Here is a 21,347-nt window from a genome sequence, read left to right on the forward strand (position 1 = left end):
TAATTATATGTATTTATTTTGTATTTGTCAAAATTAATTAAGCATAAATATTTGATTTTAAGTTAATTCATTTTAATGAATTAAAGTTAAATTCATAAATATTTATATTTAATTAAAGTTGAATTTTACAAATTATATGTGTAATATATTATATATTATGTGTATTAGATTTTTGATTATATGTGCAAAAGGTTTTATTGCTTTTAAATAATCAAAAATCATAATATTCATTTGTTTTTTCTTTTAAAATTCTGTTTTGTCAGTCGGTATGACATTTTTAGACAATGTCATACCGCTTTATGCGTGTATTGTATGTTTCCTGAGTGCGGCATGAGTTTTCTAAGAAAAGTCATACCGAGGTCTTGTTGTATCTTTCAGACTTCGGTATGACATTTCAAGGAAAAGCCATACCGACCTGCTAAACCCTGTATGACTTCCCTTGAAAGCCATACCGCTTGCTCGAGTATGACTTATACAAGAGCTCGGTATGACATTTTCTTAAAATGTCATACCGACCCGTGAAATCACTGTATGACTTATGTTTGAAATCCCATGCCATATCTTCACTTCATCTTCTCCGCTACTCACACACAGACACTGTTCTTGATCGGATTTTTTCAAGTTTTTGCAATAAAACTTGCTGGTTACGTTTTTCAAGCCCTTAAAGCTTGCTTGTTACTGATTAATCACGAAAACAAGCCGAATTGCTGCCCGATTTTTCACCGATTTCAACCGAGTCGACCGAGTTGCACGAGTCTTCATCGATTCAAACGAGTTTGACCGAGTTCTCACCGGTTCTGTGATCTTTTGGCCGTGTTATATCAGTATAGGACGTTTTGTGGTGGTGTTGTTTGAACTGATTTCAAAACCCTTGTTTTTGGATTTCGAAGTTAGGTTTTTTTTTTTAAAAGTCTAATTGGGGATTTTTGGACTTAGTGGAGATTAAGGCATTGTTTGAAGACCAATTTGAGCCATTTTAAGATTAATTAAGTTTTAATTCGAATTTACTCAATTAATTCGAATTATTAATTAATTAATTGATTAATATTTAATTATTAATTGAAATTTGTGAGAAATTTGAAAATTAATATTTTATTTGAAAAATTCACACTTAATTCAATTTTTAATTTTAAAAAATGGCCGGTCGCTTTGTAATTGAGGAGACGAACTTGAATGGATTCTTCGACCCCGAGGCAAGTTTGGCACGTTTTAGGCCGTGGGTCCATTTTCTGAATAGTCAGTCGCTCGTCAGCACTGCTATTACAGCCTCTGCAGAACTCCAAATTCAACCGATACAGGATTTCTACTCTTCAGCGTTAAATACTACGTTGTTGGATAATTATCGAATGTCTGGAGAAGTACATAGAGGACGTACCATTCATATCAACTCTGACGATGTGAATAGGATACTGGGATTTCCGAGGGAGAATTTTGCTGAGCTACCTACTGAAACTGAGATCACCCAATTCTTTCAGACTATATTATATCAGGGTGAAATAAATTTGCCTCGGATGTTGAAAAGCAATCTGAAGCCCGAGTGGGACCTTTTCTTCGACACTTTGGCTAAAGTGTTTGCCCCCACCACTCGCAAGAACTTCAACGTTATAACTTCCTTGCTTCAGAAGATTGGATTCTGCATTGCTTTTAATCGACCGATCAACTTTGGTAAGCTTATACTCCAATCCATTCTTACCAAGTTGGGACCACTGAGAAACAGATCTGTTGAGCAGAATGCCAAAGTCTCTTGCTTTTATCCAAGGTTTATTATGCTGTTTCTGAATGACAAATTGACTGACGCTGAGAAGGAACACTACTCTAATTCTCCTGTGGCACCAGTTCCTCGTGCCTGTTCCAAGTTGATGACTCAGTTGGACAACAAGAATAAATTTGCCAGTGTTCCACTAATCACCACTCCTCACATGCTCCAGATGTTCAATGCTCCTCTTCAACCGTATCAACTTCAAGTGGCTCCTCCACCTCAACCTCAACAACAACAACAGCAGCAGCAACCTCAAGAACCTCAACCCCTGCAGATTCAACAACCTGCACAACACCATCATCAACAACTTCTACAACAACAACAACAGCAGCATTCACCTCAACAATCCCAAGAAGCACAATCTTCACACCATTCATCCAACCAATCATCATATCACTCCCCTATCCATCAACACCAACAATCTGACCCTTCATTTGAAGATCAAAATTTGGATTATGATCTCTTCGAGCATCAACCATCTTCATCTGAACCTCTCCCACACCAAACACAATCCCAAATCATCCCACAAACACAATCTACCTCACAACCCCTTCCCTCTGACTCTCCTATCAACCCGGAGCTGCAGTCCTTTCGTCAGGACCTACAGGTAGCTCAGGTACTTTCTAACTTATCATCTAATTTTAATGTTGATACGTCAGATTATGGTTGTGATCTTGTTTGTGACCTTGATTTTGTTTTCCAGCCTACCAGCAATGAACCTGACAACACACAGGTTCATAACCTAGCTGACAATTCAATTCAACAAACTCTCGTTTCTCCAAACACATCAACCAACACTTCAATGCAACCTGTTCGTAAAGTTGCGAGGAAACGGAGTTCGAGTAGTTTAATGAGTCAACCCACAGCTCTGTCTCCCTCAAAGAAGCAAAGGGTGGAAACCTTGGAGACAACTGTAGCCTCATCTGTACCTTCCCAACAAGGCTCAGATTTTGAAATGGCAGATAAACAGTCTCTGGACCCATTCTCTCTACAGGATGTGGCCATTGAAATTGACCGTCCGGCCGCGGTAACTTGTACAGAGTCAAGCACTGCGCTAGCACTCACGCTAGTGCCAGCCCAAACAGATACACAGGTTACTATGTTTACTGAGTGCACAGATTTTCAAAATCAATGTATTATTTATGAAAACTTTGCTGATCACCCTTTCTTTTCTGATCAGGCGGAACTTGGCAGCATGCAAGTTAATCTGCCCTCACAGGCGTCCAGAGGACAATTTGTTCCTCCACTACCTTTGAACCCATCTCAGGGGACATTGGTAGTATATACAGGTACAACAGGAAGAGTCACTGAACAGAGTGATGTAAGGCAAACACCGAGCGATACACATGCACGTGAGGCTAGTGAAACAGCTTTGAGTGTACGTGAGGTGAGTGCACACACTAACCCTGCTCTGTTTGAGGAACAAATGGCAAAGCTAAGAGCTGAGCTTGCCAGAATGATTGCTGAGAACGAGAAGCTCAAGGGTGCATAGTTGGTGACCCTGGAACAGAAAGCTGAGGAGAGGCCATCAAGTTCTTACAGGGATGAGCTTAAAGAGGAAATCCATGAGTTAGCTGTTGAGATGAGATCTAATCATGAGCTTTACATGTCCAAATTTGAGACCATCGACAGTAAACTAGATCAACTCCTCAGGAACTCCAACAAGTCTGATGATCAACCCTCTGGAGAGGATCCCTCAACTAAGGGGGAGAATAGAGACAAAGGTGACAGGGATGATAGAGGCAATAGCTCAAATCAAAGCAACAAAGATAATACCACTTCTGGATCTGCCCCTGACAAAGAAACTCATAAGTCTAAAGGCAAAGAACCGTTACATCAGTCCGACAATGTTTTCAATTCTGATAGTTATGATGACTATCCACAGGATATGGATGATGATGACATCTTCGATGCTACCTATCGTCAAGCAGAAGAAGAAGAAGGTAAATTTGATGAGGGTTATTTGTTTAAGGATGATGAACCTGTTGACCTAGAACATGAGGAGAATGTCCGGAAGTTCAAAGCTGAAAATGAAGCTAGGAAGCGTAAGCTTCGTGATTTCCAAAAACTTCTAGAGGACAAATTGATCACAGAAGAACAAATCAAGATCGAGAAACAGAAAATCTATGATGCTGCAATCAAGCAGAAGAATCTTGATATAAGGAGGAAAGAAGGAAAAAGCTGGGACATTGCAAGAAGAATCTTTAATGGACCTCAAAGGGAGCCTTTCGACGACAAAAAGTTCTTATCTCTGATCTATGATCTTAGAGAGGTAAACCCTGACGAGGATGTCTTTATGCATGCCTTTGCTTTGTAATTAAATTATGTGACTGTGGGGGTCAACAATTTGCTAGAGCAATGGGAGCTAATTGTCTATACACAGAGGAATGGTTCTTTCAGACTATCTGTCGAATCTCTGAAATCATTCTCTGTATCTGAGCTCTGGGTGCTTCGAAACAAGGTTAGGCGAAGCTCCAACCTGAATGAACTCCTTCGTGACAAACTGCTGGAACAAGCTGTATTCAACAGTCCTCAGGTTGTCAGGAATCCTTACTGTGTTAAGTTCGTTCACAAGGAGATCTTCAGCACTGTCTATCTCAACGAAGAAGCCTTGCCAAAGTATCCAGCTAAACAACTTGCTCTTGCCTCCACTCTTTTAAGAACCAAGGGCTTTGCTTCTAAAGCTAAGTCTGATGCTGATGATGTGATTCTTGCTTACTGCACTCGAAAGAATGTTGCTCAGTACTTTCGAAGGATGAAAAATGTTACAAAATCTCAGCCATCAGACTTCCGCGAAGACCCTGTGGATTTGGAAGTACTTCATCAACTGGCTCTGGCAAAGGAACGAAAGAAGCATGGTGAATCCACTACATCTGAAGTGCCAACCAGGGAAGAACCGTCAACTCTTATCCTTCATACTTCTGATATCGAAGAAGGAGAAGTTGATCTTTAGATTCATTAGGGATTTGTAATATATGTTCAATAAGAACATCCTTTTGTAATCTAATGTAATCTTTTGAATTCTGGTGAATGTTTAATGAAATACCAGAAACTTTTTGCTATTTACAATTCATGTTTAATCCTTTGTCTTATCAGTTAGTTGAGTTATCCTCTCGATAATTTGCATGTTATGTTAACAAACAAATAGGGGGAGATTGAAAGGCATATGTTTAGCCTATTTGTAATTAAAGAGGTACCAACTCAACTCTGATAAGAAAGCAAGGTAAATAGCAAGTACTGTTGAAGGAATCCGTACGAAGAACGTCAAGTGATTTATTGAAATTATATGTCTGAAGAATTTCAGGATGCTGCTGCACACCACTGGAAGAAGTTCATTAATATGTTCAAGCCTCAGTGTACAAATAATCTTTTGTAGCACGTCCAGAAGTCCAGAAGGTATAAAGTTTTAATACTTTATTTATTCAGAAGATTCCATACTATTGTTACTAATGAAGAAGAACTACAAAGACAAAGAATCGACGAACAAGCCACGTCTCAAATGTTTATTTGATAAAGAATATTTAATTCAGCTAGATACAGATGAACTAGACAGTACATTTGTGTGTCAGCTACTCAGATTAAATGTTCTGCATCAACTTTAAGTGGCCGTTCAATCAAGACGAAGATCTACAGCGTTTAAACATGTCTGGAGTCCCTGCTGCTTGAAGAAAAGAATTATATAAATATTTCTTTAATCACTTCACTTATCAAAATAATTAAATTAGTTGTATAATTTATTTATTAAATTGATTCACCTTCGAATTAATTTAATTTATGAATTTATATGATTAATATAATTAATTAAGTGATTATTGAATATTTATTTAATTAAAAAACAAGTGTTTATATACATATAGCAGTCAGTATGACATTATTCAATAATGTCATACCGTGTCACTCATCATGGCTTTCCTCCCATGTCTTTAAAATGTCATTCTGATGAGCTTAGCATGGTTTAATCAGTTGATATGACTTTCTGATAGAAAGTCATACCGTTTGCTTGCTTCTGACATTCGGTTGTATGACTTAATAAAGTCATACCGTGTCAATCAGTATGACATTCTTAGTAAATGTGTATGACTTGTGTTGTATGACTTAGAATGTCATACCCTTTGATGCTCTATGTCTTATTAAGTCATACCTCTTGATTCCTTATGACTTTGGCTAGTTATGTCATGCCAAATGACCCTTGAAGGCCAAGGAATTAATGTCATACCGTGTATGGCAGTATGACATTCCTTTTAAATGTCATTCCTTCCTTCCTTTTGGCATGGCTTTGCTTTGTAATGTCATTCCTAAGCTACTAAGTCATTCCTTTCAATGTCATACCTAGTTCCAAGTGATTTGCCTATATATATGGCTTCACTTCTTCATTTCAAAGTTGTTCAAGCATTGTAAAAGCTTTCAAGTTGTTTGTAACTTGCAATTGTTATATCCACAGTTTTCTGTGCTTTGATCACTCGGTTGTTTTAATCACTAAACTAGAATACATCCTGTCGAATTTATTCTACGAACTTTAGTGGACATTAAAACGAACCTTATTAATTATATAACGACTTAAAACATTGTTATATTAATTAATTAAAATCTGATTAACAAGTTTAATTCAAATCAGATTATTCCGCCGCGATTTTTAGTGACGATTGTATTCAACCCCCCCTTCTACAATAGAGAGGCACACCCTGGGAGATCGAAGGCCGCACTTCGTTCAAGGAGAATCAGGGAATACAGTAGAAGACGTGGATTTGAATCGCTTGCGCCGTAGCGATTAAGGTTAATATTCTGTTCGAACTTTCAATTAATATCATAAAACGCAGGGCCAAGGTCCGATTGTTCCTACATGTTGTGGTTGAACTTGAGGTTGAGGTGGTTGTTGGAGTTGAAGTTACAGTTGCTGGTCTTGCTGCTGTTGTTGTTGATGTTGTTGTGGTTGAGCTACTTGAACTTGATAAGGAACAAGTTGAGCATTGAACCTTTCTGACATAAAGAGAGTAACAATGAGTGGAACCTCGTTGTACTTGGTGCCTTTAGCAAGTTTGTTGATCAGCTTGAGACTTGTTTGTTTGACATGTACTCTTTCAGCATTGAAGTAAAAGTTCTTGTCGGCTTCCGTCATCTTATCATTTAATAGCAACATAAGGAATCGTGGATAAAAGCATTCAACTTTTTCATTTGTTTCCACGTTCCGACTTCCAAGTGGTCCCATCTTTCTCAAAATCTCCTTCAGAATAGTTGTACCAAAGTCAATTTGACGATTGAAATCAATACATACTCCAAATACTTGCAGTATGTTGGATATGTTGTGAAAATTCCTCCTGTCAGTGGGAGAGAACACCTTAGCAAGCGTGTCGAAGAAAATCTCCCATTCTGGCTTTAGTTTCTCTTTCGTCATCTTTGACAAGTGAATTTCCCCCTGATAGTAAATAGTTTCGAAGAACTGTATCAACTCAGGTTCTTCAGGAGCATCAACAAAGTTTGCTCGGGGGAAACCCAAAACACTATTCACATCATCAGCAGAAATTGTGATTGTCCGGCGTCCATTAACATCACCCACCTTTATATCTCCCGTAATCCTGTGATTGTCCAGAAGGGTAGTGTTCAGAGCAGTGGAGTAGAAGTCGTACAATGGTTGAATTTGTAAATCAGCTGAAGCAGTGATAGCAGTACTAGCAAGGCATTTCTCGTTCAGAAATTTGACCCAGGGTCTGAACCGGGCAGCAACATCTTCAGGGTCCTGGAATCCATTGTAGTTCGTCTCCATAATTTTGAATTTTCCAACCATTTTGTTAATTAAAAGGTGAATTAAGCGAGAATTTTTCAAATAAAATGATTAATTTAACGATTAATTAATTAATTAATTAATAATTCGAAATATTAAATAATTCCGAATTAAAATTTAATTAATTTTAACGGTTGTAAATTCAAATCCAAAAACCAAGCAAGGGTTCAAAATAGTCCAATAATCTCCCACAACTCCACAAAATTCGAAACCCAAATCAAGCTCAAGAACCCTAATTTCGAAAGCCCCAAAAATCAAAATCGAGGGTTTGAAATCTTAATTCGAACTCCAAATAGCAGTTAAGTCCCCTTAAATCGACTATAAACACACGAATCATCAGTTCGATTGCGTTTCCACAGCTTCGAGAAAAACCCAGTTCGATTTCAAGAAATCGAGTCGAAAAATCGGTAGAAAAAAGAGCAGCACTTCGACTTATTTCAGAGAAAAAACGTAACCAGCAAGTTGTATGACGCTTGAAAACAAGGAACCGCAAGTTTATGATGCAAAACTTGAAAAACCGAAGTGAATGCGTGTATATGTGTGTAAGCAAAGTGAAGAAGATGATAATGGAGGGGGTAAGACAATATAAGATATTGTCTTGCCGTTTTGAATCTCGGTAAGACAATCCGGCTGATTGTCTTGCCGTTTCAAAACGCGGTAAGACAATCAGCGAGATTGTCTTGCCGAAAATCAGTAGAGGGGTGCTGAAAGGGACGGTAAGACAATCAGTGAGATTGTCTTGCCGTTTCGTTTGTAGCGTACGCAAGAAGGAACGCGGTAAGACAATTTGTGAAATTGTCTTGCCGCTGTCAGAGATTGAAAATAAAAGAAAAAATGAATAAAATTTCGGTAAGACAATGAAGTAGATTGTCTTGCCGCGAATTTTATCCAGAAAACTCAACGAAAAAATATTAAAATTTTGATTTTTGATTTATTTTAAAAGATAAAATGTTTTGCACATTAAATCAAAAATCTAATATTAGAACAATATTATATAATACACATATATTTTGTAAAATTCAACTTTAATTAAATATAAATACTTATGAACTTCACTTTAATTCATAAAAATGAATTAACTTAAATTCAAATATTTATGCTTAATTAATTTTGAAAAATACAAAATAAATACAAATAATTATCTAAATGCTTAGTGAATAATACAGGGGAGAAAGTAGGCATTTAGAAAATTACAGGTAAACATATGAACATGCATAATTACACAGATAATTATGATATAATATACAGACAATCATATAAAATCTAATAAAATACCTATAATTACACAGAAAATTTACAAAAAATATATAAATATATATAAAAATATATAAAGCATATTAAAAATATATATAATGAGAATCATGTCATATTTAACATCCCTAGCTCACAAACCAACTTAGAGAAAGTGGATTCATCAAGTGGTTTAGTGAAGATGTCAGCGATTTGATCAACCGTGGGTACAAAATGTAACACCACCGTACCACTCATGACATGTTCTCGAATAAAATGATACCTGATATCTATGTGCTTGGTTCTGGAATGTTGAACCGGATTGTTGGAAATGGCTATGGCACTTGTGTTGTCACAAAATATTGGAATTTTGTCGACAGAAATCCCATAATCATTTAGTTGGTTTCTGATCCACAGTATCTGAGCACAGCAGCTTCCAACGGCTATATACTCAGCTTCAGCAGTAGAAGTAGACACGGAGTGCTGCTTCTTGCTATACCAGGAAACCAATCGACGTCCTAGAAATTGACAGCTTCCAAACGTACTTTTCCTATCAATCCTGCATCCTGCATAATCAGAATCTGTATAGCCGATTAAGTCAAAACCAATATTCTTAGGGTACCAAATACCTAAACCAGGTGTACCCTTAAGATATCTAAAGATTCTTTTGACGGCTATAAGATGTGATTCTTTAGGATCAGCTTGGAACCTAGCACACAAACATGTTGCAAACATAATATCTGGTCTACTAGTAGTGAAATAGAGTAAAGAGCCAATCATACCTCGATAGCTTGAGATATCAACTTTCTTACCAGATTTATCCTGGTCAAGCTTTGTGGCAGTGGCCATGGGTGTCTTTGCCGGAGAAGAGTCTTCCAGATTGTACTTTCGTAGAAGATCTCTGACATACTTTGATTGGCAAATGAAGATGCCATCTTCCTTTTGGCTTACTTGAAGACCAAGAAAGTAGGATAGCTCACCCATCATACTCATTTCGTAATTGCTCTGCATTAACTTAGCAAATTTCTTGCACAAGTTTTCGTTAGTAGAACCAAATATAATATCATCAACATATATTTGAACAAATATCATATTATTATCATGCAATTTGTAAAAGAGAGTTTTGTCTATGACACCTCTAGTGAAATTGTTTTCAATTAAAAACTCAGAGAGAGTGTCATACCATGTCCTTGGTGACTGCTTGAGCCCATAGACAGCTTTGAATAAGAAGTAAACAAAATCAGCAAATTCTGGATTTTCAAAGCCAGGGGGCTGTTCCAGATATACTTCTTCTTCTAGCTTTCCATTCAGAAATGCACTTTTCACATCCATCTGATAAACTTTGAAGTTGGAATGTGCAACAAATGCAAGAAATATTCTGATGGCTTCAAGACGAGCAACTGGAGCATAGGTTTCATCATAATCAATTCCTTTGTCTTGAGAATAACCTTTTTGCGACTAGTCTGGCTTTGTTTCTTACAACAATGCCATCACCATCTAACTTGTTATGGAAGACCCATCTAGTTCCAATTGTAGATTTTCCTTTTGGCCTTGGAACCAGGGCCCAAACTTCTTGTCTCTCAAATTGATTGAGTTCTTCTTGCATGGCAAGAACCCAATCAGGATCAGCAAGTGCTTCATCTACTTTCTTTGGTTCTACTTGTGATAGAAAACCAGAGAATAGACATTCATTTGTCGTATCACTTCTAGTCCTTACACCAACATCAGGATCACCAATAATAAGATCAAAGGGATGATCTCTGCTCCAGATCCTTTCCCATGGAAGTTGTGTCCTTGATGATTCAGCTGTATTGTTAGTAAGCTGATGTGTATGACTAGTTGATCCACCAGCTCCTCCTCAGTTGTTGCCAGGTTGACTTGATGATCCCCCACTAGCATCAGTGGAATCTTCAGCATTATTGCCATTTCCTCCACCATTGCCTGGATCATTATCATCATTGTTGTCATCACCTGTTGCAACCTCAGGTGGCACATCATCATCTGAATCTGAATCTGGATAGTTGTCAAACTTCAGAGACTCAGATGGATTAGCAGATTATAGACTTGGGAGTTTAGTGTCATCAAATGTAACATTGACACTAACTTTCACTGACAGAGTATCAATTACAAAAACTCTATAAGCATTATTAGTATAACCAACAAAAATTGCTTCAGATGCCTTTGGTTCAAACTTGTTCAAGTTCTCTTCACCATCCTTGAGAACATAGCACTTGGCTCCAAAGACATGAAGATGTTTGACATACGGTTTCTTGTTGTTATACAACTGAAATGGAGTTTTCATATGATCCTTATTGATCAAAGTTCGATTCTGGGTATAGCAGGCAGTAGACACAGCTTCAGCCCAAAAGTACAGAGGAAGCTTTGCTTCAGCAATCATTGTCCTTGCAGCTTCAATCAATGTACGATTCTTTCTTTCGAAGACTCCATTCTGCTGTGGAATCCTTGGTGCTGAATACTTCCTTCTAATTCCCTTTTCAGAGTAAAAGTTGATTAGGGTTTGATTCTTGAATTCCGTGCCATTATCTGACCTTACAGCTTCCACTGGCACACCCTTATCTAATTCAACTAACTTTATATGATCAATCACTGTCAACGGAGTTTCATCCATAGAAGTAAGGAAGTAAACCCAAGTAAATTTCGAGAAGTCATCCACAATGACCAAGGCATATCTTCCTCCATCAATTGATCCAACATTCACGGGGCCAAACAGATCCATATGCAATAAGTGGAGTGAATTTGTAATGGTATCGATGGTCTCGCCTTTGTGAGATGCTCTCTTCGCTTTTCCTTTCTGACAAGCTTCACATAGATCATCAGTTGACAATTTCAGGGAAGGCAAACCTCTCATTAGATCTCTCTTGACTAGAGAGTTTATGGTTTTGAAGTTGAGATGTGAGAGCTTCTTGTGCCATAACCAACTATCTTCAGCGGACGCTTTGGCGTAGAAACAGTGAACTTTGTTTCCTGGTCCTGAAGACAAATCAGCTACGTATATGTTGCCTTTCCTTACGCCATATAGTGAAGGACGCTTATCCTTGATATGTTTGATGATACATATCTCCTTTTCAAAGTGAACATAATAACCCTTGTCACAAAACTGGCTGACACTAAGGAGATTATGTTGAAGTCCTTCAACTAAAGCAACATCCTCTATGATGATCCTTCCAATTTTGTACTTGCCATATCCCACAGTACGACCTTTGCTATTATCAGCAAAACTGACTGTTGGGCCAGCTCCTTCTCTTATGTCTTCCAGCAGGGATCTTGTGCCAGTCATGTGCATTGACGCTCCACTGTCAAGCACCCAAGTAACTCGAACAACTCCACTGGCACCCTGCACAAGACAACTTGATTAAACATTCTTTAGGACCCACACTTGATTGGGTCCAGCAGACTTAAAGAATTGATTTCTATCAGGTAATACAACAGAGCCTCTTGGACTGATATTTGGCTCACTCTTGACTGAACTTACTTCCTTAACAACAGCCTTGTAAACCTTGGTTTTAGGTTTTGGAAAATAAGTCTCCTTCCTAACACGAGGAGGACTAGCAGTCTTTGATCTAGCATGCTTATTGTTTGTGTGTTGTCTAGGTGATGTGTTTTCATTTTTAGCATGCAAATTTCTAAAAAAAGCAGACATAGTATTGAAAGCACAAAGCATACAGTTATCAACACCACAACATTTATGACATTCACTGTTTTAATATTTAAGATTCGTTCCAAGGACTAAATTTATTTTCGCGAAAACTTAATTTTTAACTTAATCAAATTAGACCAAAAGATTTTGAGGAAAATTTGAGTACTTATCTAAAATCTAATTTGAAATCTGAAATATAGTTTGATAATTAAAAACAGATTATTAAAACCTAAGATTTAATATTATTAATTGAAATGATAACTAACAAATAAGATTATATATAAGTAAACAAAAAGAAAAAACCAAAACCACGACGGTGCGAGAGAAACAGAAACGGAAAATGGAAAAAAAAAATAAACAACTACTACTGTAACTTACGCGCGCGACGGTAAGAAAACTAATTATAATAATTGAAAATTGTGACACGCAGTTAACACTAAACAACCAGACAGCAGCGTAACAAACAGCGAAAGTGTATCATCGGAAACAATGGAGGTGCCCGGAATAGCTTAAATCTCGCCGGAAAATTAGTTTGACCGGAAAATAAAGCCATTCCAAATATAAAAAATAAAAACCCACTAACCTCTAAACCAAATCTAACACTAAATTCTACACTAAATGACCCCTAAACTACCCATTTTTTATCAAAATAAGACCCAAATCAAGTCAAAACAACTCCAAATTATACCAAACTTTAAATCTAGCCTATATAAAATATAACTAACCAAAACCCACTAAACTCAAGTCAAAATCATAAACCAAAATTTACACCTAAAAGCCCACAAAAATACCAAAACCAAGAACAACCCCAAAGCATACCAAACTAACTCCAAATCAAGCCAAACTTCAAAACTAGCTTATCTACCATGTTTCTAACAAAACCCCATCAAAATACAAACCAAAATATCAACTAAATCATTGAACCCACTAATAATATTGAGAATTAAAAGGGGCTCAAGCTAAATACCAAAAATGTAAGCTTAAAACATAAACTAAAGGCTCTTTCAACCCACAAGTGGTTGGTATAAATGCCACTTTATCCACTTGTTGAAGGGAAAGTTTGTCATAGCCATAAATTTCAACAAGGTAAAAATACAAGAGATAAAGAAACCAAACTTGAACTTATATAAATGAAAGTGTTTACAATATTTGAGAGATTACAATTTGAAAAAGAAAGCTAGAAAATGATGAAGGAGGCTACCAACAACTAGGTAAAAACTAAGCTAGACTAGGTTAGACTAAGTTGGTGGCTAATGAGAGATAAGGATGTTTATATAGGCTTAGATTAGGGTTTTAGGGGTAGAAGGGTCTTTGTGTCTTGATTTTCTTTTCCTTCTTTCTTTTTCTTTTCTTTTTCTTCCTCTTTTTCCCTTCTTGCACCATTTTGTTCCTTTTTCTCTTGAATTCTCGATTTCTCTAAAAATTCCTGAATACAAAACAATTAACTAATAAAAATACGAAAACAAGCAATAAATAGGTAGTTAAAATGTGCAAAATAATGGCCCTATCAGACATGCATCAAAAACAGGAGCAACAGGCATATCAGTCATAGTGGTAGGAACATCAATAGATTCTACTCTAACCTTGTTAACAGATCTAAAGTTCTCAGTAGAATGACATCTATTGTCTCTTTTCTTACTATTTACAAAGTTATTAGGCTTGTTGAATTTAGTTCTCTCAGAGTTGACACCTAAACCAGCTTTAGGCAACCTTACATTGCCTTTCACTTTGATTGGTTTCAGTGATGTCAGGATCTCATCTCTCTTCTCATTACTCTTTTGCATTTTAAGGTCTTCCTGTTTGAGTTCATATCTAACGACAACATGAGTTTCTAACAGAGGTTCAGCTTCTGAGGATTTAAACAATGGTTGAGGGGAATCTTTCAAAACAAAAGGAATTCCTCTCTCCTCGGCACTCTTCTTAAAGGGAGTAATGTTACTAGCCTTACCTACAGATTTGTTATAGTCAAAACATATTCCAACAGCTCTCTTGATCTCTTGTTTATCATTAAGTTCTTTGACTATAGTGGACGCATCCTTAAAGGCTTTACATTTCACTTTCTCTTCGTCTAGCTAAAGTCTTAAAGCGATCTCACCTTTCTCTAGAACTCTGACTTTAGCACATTGTAATCCTAAATCCATGGTCAGTTGTTCAATTTTAGGTTTTAATACTTTCATCTCATTCATCTTATAAGCATGAATATCTAAGACTAAAGTATCAATCCTAAGATTGGCCTTTCAACTTTTTAATAGCATCATCTCTTTCAAGTCCTAATTGCATAAAAAGTTTAGGGCATGTAGGATCTACCATGAGAGCAACATTCCCTATCTACTCTTCTTCGTCACTGTCTGTATCATCCCAGCTTTTCCCTTCTACCAGATAAGACTTGCTTCTGAAACTTTGACTTCCAGAAGTACCCTGATGCTTTCTCACTAGTGCATCATACTTCTGCTTCAGCTCGTCGTACGAATCCTTTCTCTTTCCTTGAATCTTGGGCTGTTTGCATTCAGTTGCAAAGTGTCCCGGTTCACCACAATTGAAACATTTAAACTTGCTTTGATCCACCATCCCAGTCTTGTATCCTCCTTTACTTGTAGAAGATGAGTAACCTCCTGTTTGAAACCTGTTAGCAGTAGGTTTGTACTTGTAGGAGGGGTTCTTCTTGAATCTCATGTTTCCAAGTTTCTTGGCAAACAGTGATAGAGATTGATCTTCTAAGTGTTCTAGCTCTTCCATTGTATAGAACTCTTCATCACCACTGGAAGAAGCAGTCTGACCCATCTCAGGTACAACAAATTCCTGAATGGCCTTAGAAGGAACAACAACATCCTTCTTCTTTTCTTCCGGTGTAGGTGATTCAACAACTAGAGCTCTTGAATGGTTCAGTGTTTTACCCCAGCCATATCTCTGCTTACTTTGAACTTGCTCGAGTTCATAAGTTTTCAAAACTCCGTAGAGTTTCTCCAGAGAAGTCTCATTCAGATCTCTACTTTCCCTGATAGCAGTGATTCTGTGTTCCAGATGTTCGGGAAGGGTTAAGAGAAACTTCATGTTGACCTCTTTCTTTTCATTGTATTTCCCATTCAGATTTAAATTATTTATCAAATTATTAAGTCTGATAAATACTTCTGAAATCTCCGGGATTGGAACCAAATTGTTCATACTGAGCCATCAGTATCTCTTTCTTATTTTCCCTAACCTCTTCTGAGCCTTCGTTTATAATCTCTAGTGTATCCCAGATTTGCTTTGCGTTCGTACAATTTACAACAGCATTGTACATGACCGGATCTAGAGATTCAACCAAAATCAGTTGAAGAGTATCATCTAAGTTCATCTGTTCATTCTCTTCATCTGTATACTCAGAAGGTTCTTTTGGAAATGTCTGATGAGGTATTAACACACCATCTTCTTCGTGTGCTAATATGACATTCATCAGAGTAGAAACACCTTTGTTTAAAATCCCGATATATTTTCTGTTGGCGGTGCGAAGGAACAACAACATATGCCTCTTCCATAGGCCAAAGTGTTCTTTGCTGAACGGTGGGATTTTAATGCTACTAATATTTTGTGTACTCATTTTTAAGGATTTAAAGTGAATAGTGTTTGGATGAGAAATGGATTTTTGAAAGAAAAATATTTTAAATCAAAATAATTTTTTTAAAAAAAAAATAATTCGAATTAAAAATATTTGAATTTGAAGTGAATAGTGTTTGGATGAGATTTGGATTTTTGAAAGAATAATATTTTAAATCAAAATTAATTTTTTTGAATAAAAAATATTTGGATGTTACAGAGTGTGTATAGGATCTGATACGGTAAAATGGTATCAACCGCTCTGATGCCAATTGTTAGGTCCTGGAACGATTGTAGAAGAGCGGGGTTGAATACAATCGTCACTTAAAAATAATCGTGGCGGAATAATCTGATTGAATATAAATTTGTTAATCAGATTTTAATTAATTAATATAACAATGTGAAAGTCGTTATATAATTAATATGGTTCGTTTTAATGTCCACTAGTTCGTAGAATAAATTTGACAGAAAGTATTCTAACTCAGCGGAACAAAACAACCGAATGATCAAAGCACAATAAACAGTGGATTTAACGAATAGCAAGTTTAGCACAACTTGAAAGCTTTACAATACTTTGAACACTTACAAATGAATGAGAATGAGCCATATTTATAGGCAAATCTCAAGAACAAGGCAAAACAATGGCGGCAAAGACAATCTATAGGTTGCTAAGACAATTAAGCACTTTGTCTTGCTGAAAAACTCAAGGCAAGACAATCTTAAGCATTGTCTATAGCTTAGTAAGACAATCTGGAGTGGTAAGACAATCCATTAGGCATGGTAAGACAATTAGGACAGGGTAAGACAATCTTGGAGATTGTCTTACAAGCCATTCGGCAAGACAATCTTGAAGATTGTCTTGGAAGAAACAAACGGCAAGACAATGGAGGGGACGGTAAGACAATCTTCCTGATTGTCTTACCGTGTGTTGGAAGTGTAATAACACGGTAAGACAATCTGGAGGATTGTCTTACCTTGTTGTTATTGCAAGACAATCGTTCAGATTGTCTTACCTTGTATTCCAACAAGACAATTGCTCATTTCCCTTTAATTAATTAACCAATTAATATCCACTTAATTATATTAAATGCATAAATTCATGAATTAAATTAATTCGAGATAGAATTAATTTAATAAATAAATTACCCATCCTATATAATTAAATTGAGAAGTGGATTAAATAATTAGATAATCAACTATCCTTTTTCTTCTTCTTCAGAGTCTTCAGTCTTCTGTAAACAATTTAGATCTTCGACTTGATTGAACGACCACTTTCTTTTGACGTATAATATTTAATCTGATAAGCTGATACACAAATGTACTGTCTGGTTAATCTGTAACTAGCTCAATTAAATATTCCTTGTCATTTAAACAATTAAGTTGTGGCTTGTTCGTCGATTCTTCATCTTCTTAGTTCTTCTTCATTTGTAGACACAATAATGGAATCTTCTGAATAAATAAAGTATTGAAACTTTATACCTTCTGATCTTCTGGACGTGCTACAAAAGATTATTTGTACACTGAGGCTTGATCATATTAATGAACTTCTTCCAGTGGTTTGCAGCAGCATCCTGAAATTCTTCTGACATAAAATCTTCAATAAATCATTTGACGTTCTTCGTACGGATTCCGGATAACAGTACTTGCTATTTACTTGCTTTCTTATCAGAGTTGAGTTGATTCCTCTTAAATACAAATAGGCTTAACATATGCCTTTCAACTATCCTTTGAAGGGTCTGACTCATAGCTACTCATGGTTGCTGGACGTGCAACCACATCTCTATGGGGTGAACGTGACCCCTGCCCCTCTAGCTCTGTATCAGACTCGGAATGCTGCAAAAATTATTATATATATATATATATATATATATATATATATATATATATATTATTTATTTATCGTCAAAATACTTGACGGAATAACTAAGGCTACCCTATCTCATTAATCAAGACTATATCCGATAGCCTCGAGTCAAACTCTAGATGAGTCTGAACAAGTGATCTTATCTTAAACTATCCTAACTATTCTTGTTTCAGTGACTGATAACCTGTAACTCTAATACCAACTTGTGACAGCCCAAAATTCAGGGGTCAGGAATTTGGTGCCACGAAAGTAAAATAACTTGTAAATAAATAAAAGCATGCAAACGACCCCTCAAACCGAGATCCAAACAGGTTATAGTGTGAAACAAGAACCAAACAAAATTATAAAGTTATTACACCATCCTGATGTCATTAGGATAACTTCGACGAGAAGCTATGCTAATGACTAAATGTCTAGATAAGTTTTACACTCTAATAATATTGTATTACAAACTTATTTACTCTCACTCCAAACTATCTATGCCAAAACCCACCTGGTTAGGTAGATGGAACCTAAATACCAAAGGATGATGCACTGGCACACTCTTACGTGCGGTGTGAAGACGAGGCATCTTCAGTTTTCACTGAAAGAATGAACACATGAAAGCAAGAATGAGCAAAGCATGCTCAGCAATAATATCATAATAATGCATGGCTCACCTTGTTCTGGAAATAAAACTATCATCGCTGAAAGAATTAGCAATAATTCAACTTCCCTGAAATTATAAATCCTCAAACTTTTTGCATGCCCTTTTTACACCCCCTACCCCAAGACTTCATATATAATTACACAAATTGCCATTCATTTCATTTCAAACTTTCAATAATTGATTGATTTATTCAACATATTTAATTGTCCACGCTCATTACACCCATTCTGGAAAAACATACAAAACAAAAAGCTGCACTTGCCTATTTCATATGCTCTAGCGCCTCTTACATTGTTTCCTACTGTACTATTCTTTCTGATATTTTGAATCTACCATCACACTGGCCTCGTCCCATTTCTATCCATTTTGGTCTATCATTTCAAATTCAAAATTTATATATCTGTTTTTAGTTCTCATCTACCGTCATTTTTATGGCCGTATTTGTTTACATTTTTGAAGAACTATGAAAAGGTGATTCCGGTTGTTTTATTTTGATTTTCCTTTTTTGTGTTTCAATTAGGTTATAGTTTCTTACATGTTACTAAAAAATTTGCTTTATTTTCTTCTCCACATATGTATGTTATGTGTTTGTGTTATTATCCTAACCAATACCACAACATTTTTTTCAAGGTTTATTATTTCCTAGCTTCATGTTCGAATATGATACTACTTGGGTTTTTTTGGTGATGATATTAGTTTCTTTTTGCAGGGACTGCCAAATAATCCGTCAAACTATTTTAATTTATGATGTTAAGTTGTATTTGTTTTTTTTTTTGTCAGTACTGGACCTATTGGCTATTGGTGTTGAGCTTCCTCGGTATGCTTCGAAATCTGAAGACTACAACATGGTAATGCTTATATATTTTATAATCTAAGTGTGACATGTGCATTTTGCATATTTGGCAGTCCGAAAATACATGTCAAATGTTATCTATATGTGTATGTACTTAGTGAACATGAATCGATAGATATATGATTTACATGAGGCTTATGAGGTGGATGATAGTGATGAAGATGATATGGATGAAGTGGAGGAGGTTGGATAGGCAAAGCACCTAAAGGTTTACGAAGACGAGAATGATGAAATAGATGAATTTGATTTTGAGGTCGAAGGTGGCAGTGTTGAGCCTGATAATGATCCTCCGCAGAAGGTATTTTATTTATGACATTATGTTTCTTATTGCTGAGTGAAATTTATGGATGTTGAGATTGTTGTTTTTGTTGTAGATGGGAGATCTTTCTGTTAAGTTTAGCAAGGGGAATCATGTTGCTGCTCAGGAGGCCAAGGGGAAGGTTGTAGAAGCAATTTTCGAAGGTATTCTGCTTTCGGTTTTGTGTTTGGGTGAGAGTGTGTTGTGTGGAGTGGAGTGTTTTACATGATAATTTTATGAGCAGAGAAGATTCAGATGCTGTATGAGAATTATTTCTGTAATATGAGAATTTAATTTGTTTAATTGTTATAGAATATTGTAGGCGGGAGTTATAGGAGATTTGTTTTTTTTAAGACTTGCGGTTATAAAATGTATCCGAAGAGCAAGTAATTAATTAGTGTAAGTATTATAATGGCTGCTATGGCTATATGTGATTTTCCAGAAAGTGCATTAGAACAGATTGATAAGTATGTGTAGAAAAAATGAACACAACTATATATACACTAGCAAAGTTTCCTATTGTAGTTCTTTGACGCTATTACAAATGAAATTTGATGGTCAAACTATTTCAAGCTAATTTCCTCTTTTATTTTGTATGATAAGGCTGTGAAAAACTGAGGGATGTTGTTTAATAATTTAGAAGATGAATATCCCCAGAAATCGGTGCGGCTAGGTAGTCATACAAGCCTGTGGATTTCAGTTTACAATGCTATTACACCCCCTATCCTCTGTGGCTTAGTTCTCCTCTCTAATTTACAATGATATTTGAAGAACCCGTGATTATTTGAATTCTAATACTGGACTAGAGTGTTCTGCTATATTTCTACTAGAGATTCATTTGTCCCTGTGCGTGTTGCAGTTTTCGAGGAATTTTACTACCAATGCTCCTCCCAAGGAAAATAAAGTTAAGGTGATTTGCTTTCTTCAATTTCTGGGTTTTTGACTCTTCTTTTTCACTTTTAGGATTGTTATCTTGAGATTTTGTATCAAGTTTTTGGAGGATAAACTAATTAAATTGTGTAATGTTTTTGTGATATATATTTGTAGTTTTAAGCGTGTGCGTGTTCTTATGTATACGACAAAAACGTAAAAAAGACCTGTGTTGTAGTGTCGTCATCAAGAACAGTGGGGGAATTTCAGGAGCTATAGGATGATGACATTGTTTGGGATATAGAATGTACTGGAAGTTTAAATTCCGGTGGTTAATGGGAGAGTACTTAAAAACTATAAGCGGAATAAAGAGATTTGTTTGGTCAGTGTTATTCAACCTATACATTGTCATTTATAATAGTTAGTTTGAGTTTGTTGGAAGTTCTTGGGTCAGCATCAATGCAGATAGAAATCTTAGCATATTGATTTGTTTCAGAAGTTTTGGGTTGGCTTAGCAACTTATACCCTCAGTTGTCTCTTTTACTAAAAGTAAACAAGGCTTTATCTGACTCTTGCACACGAATCACAGGCAAACACAATTATACTATAATTTTAAGTTCACTTTTCCCGGTGGTTTGGTTTACACAGCATAGAAGGCTCCCGAGGAGGGTTGGACAATGCAGGATTGAACTCCATGGCCCGAAAACAACATCCATGACAATCCTGCAATGATATAGGTGAAGCATATGTTAATCTTTATATTAATCATATAATATGGTAATGTAGTGCTTATGTTGTCAATAACAGACTCCTT

The sequence above is a fragment of the Daucus carota genome, chromosome 3 (genome assembly GCF_001625215.2).
Source record: "Daucus carota subsp. sativus chromosome 3, DH1 v3.0, whole genome shotgun sequence".
Taxonomy (NCBI): domain Eukaryota; kingdom Viridiplantae; phylum Streptophyta; class Magnoliopsida; order Apiales; family Apiaceae; genus Daucus; species Daucus carota.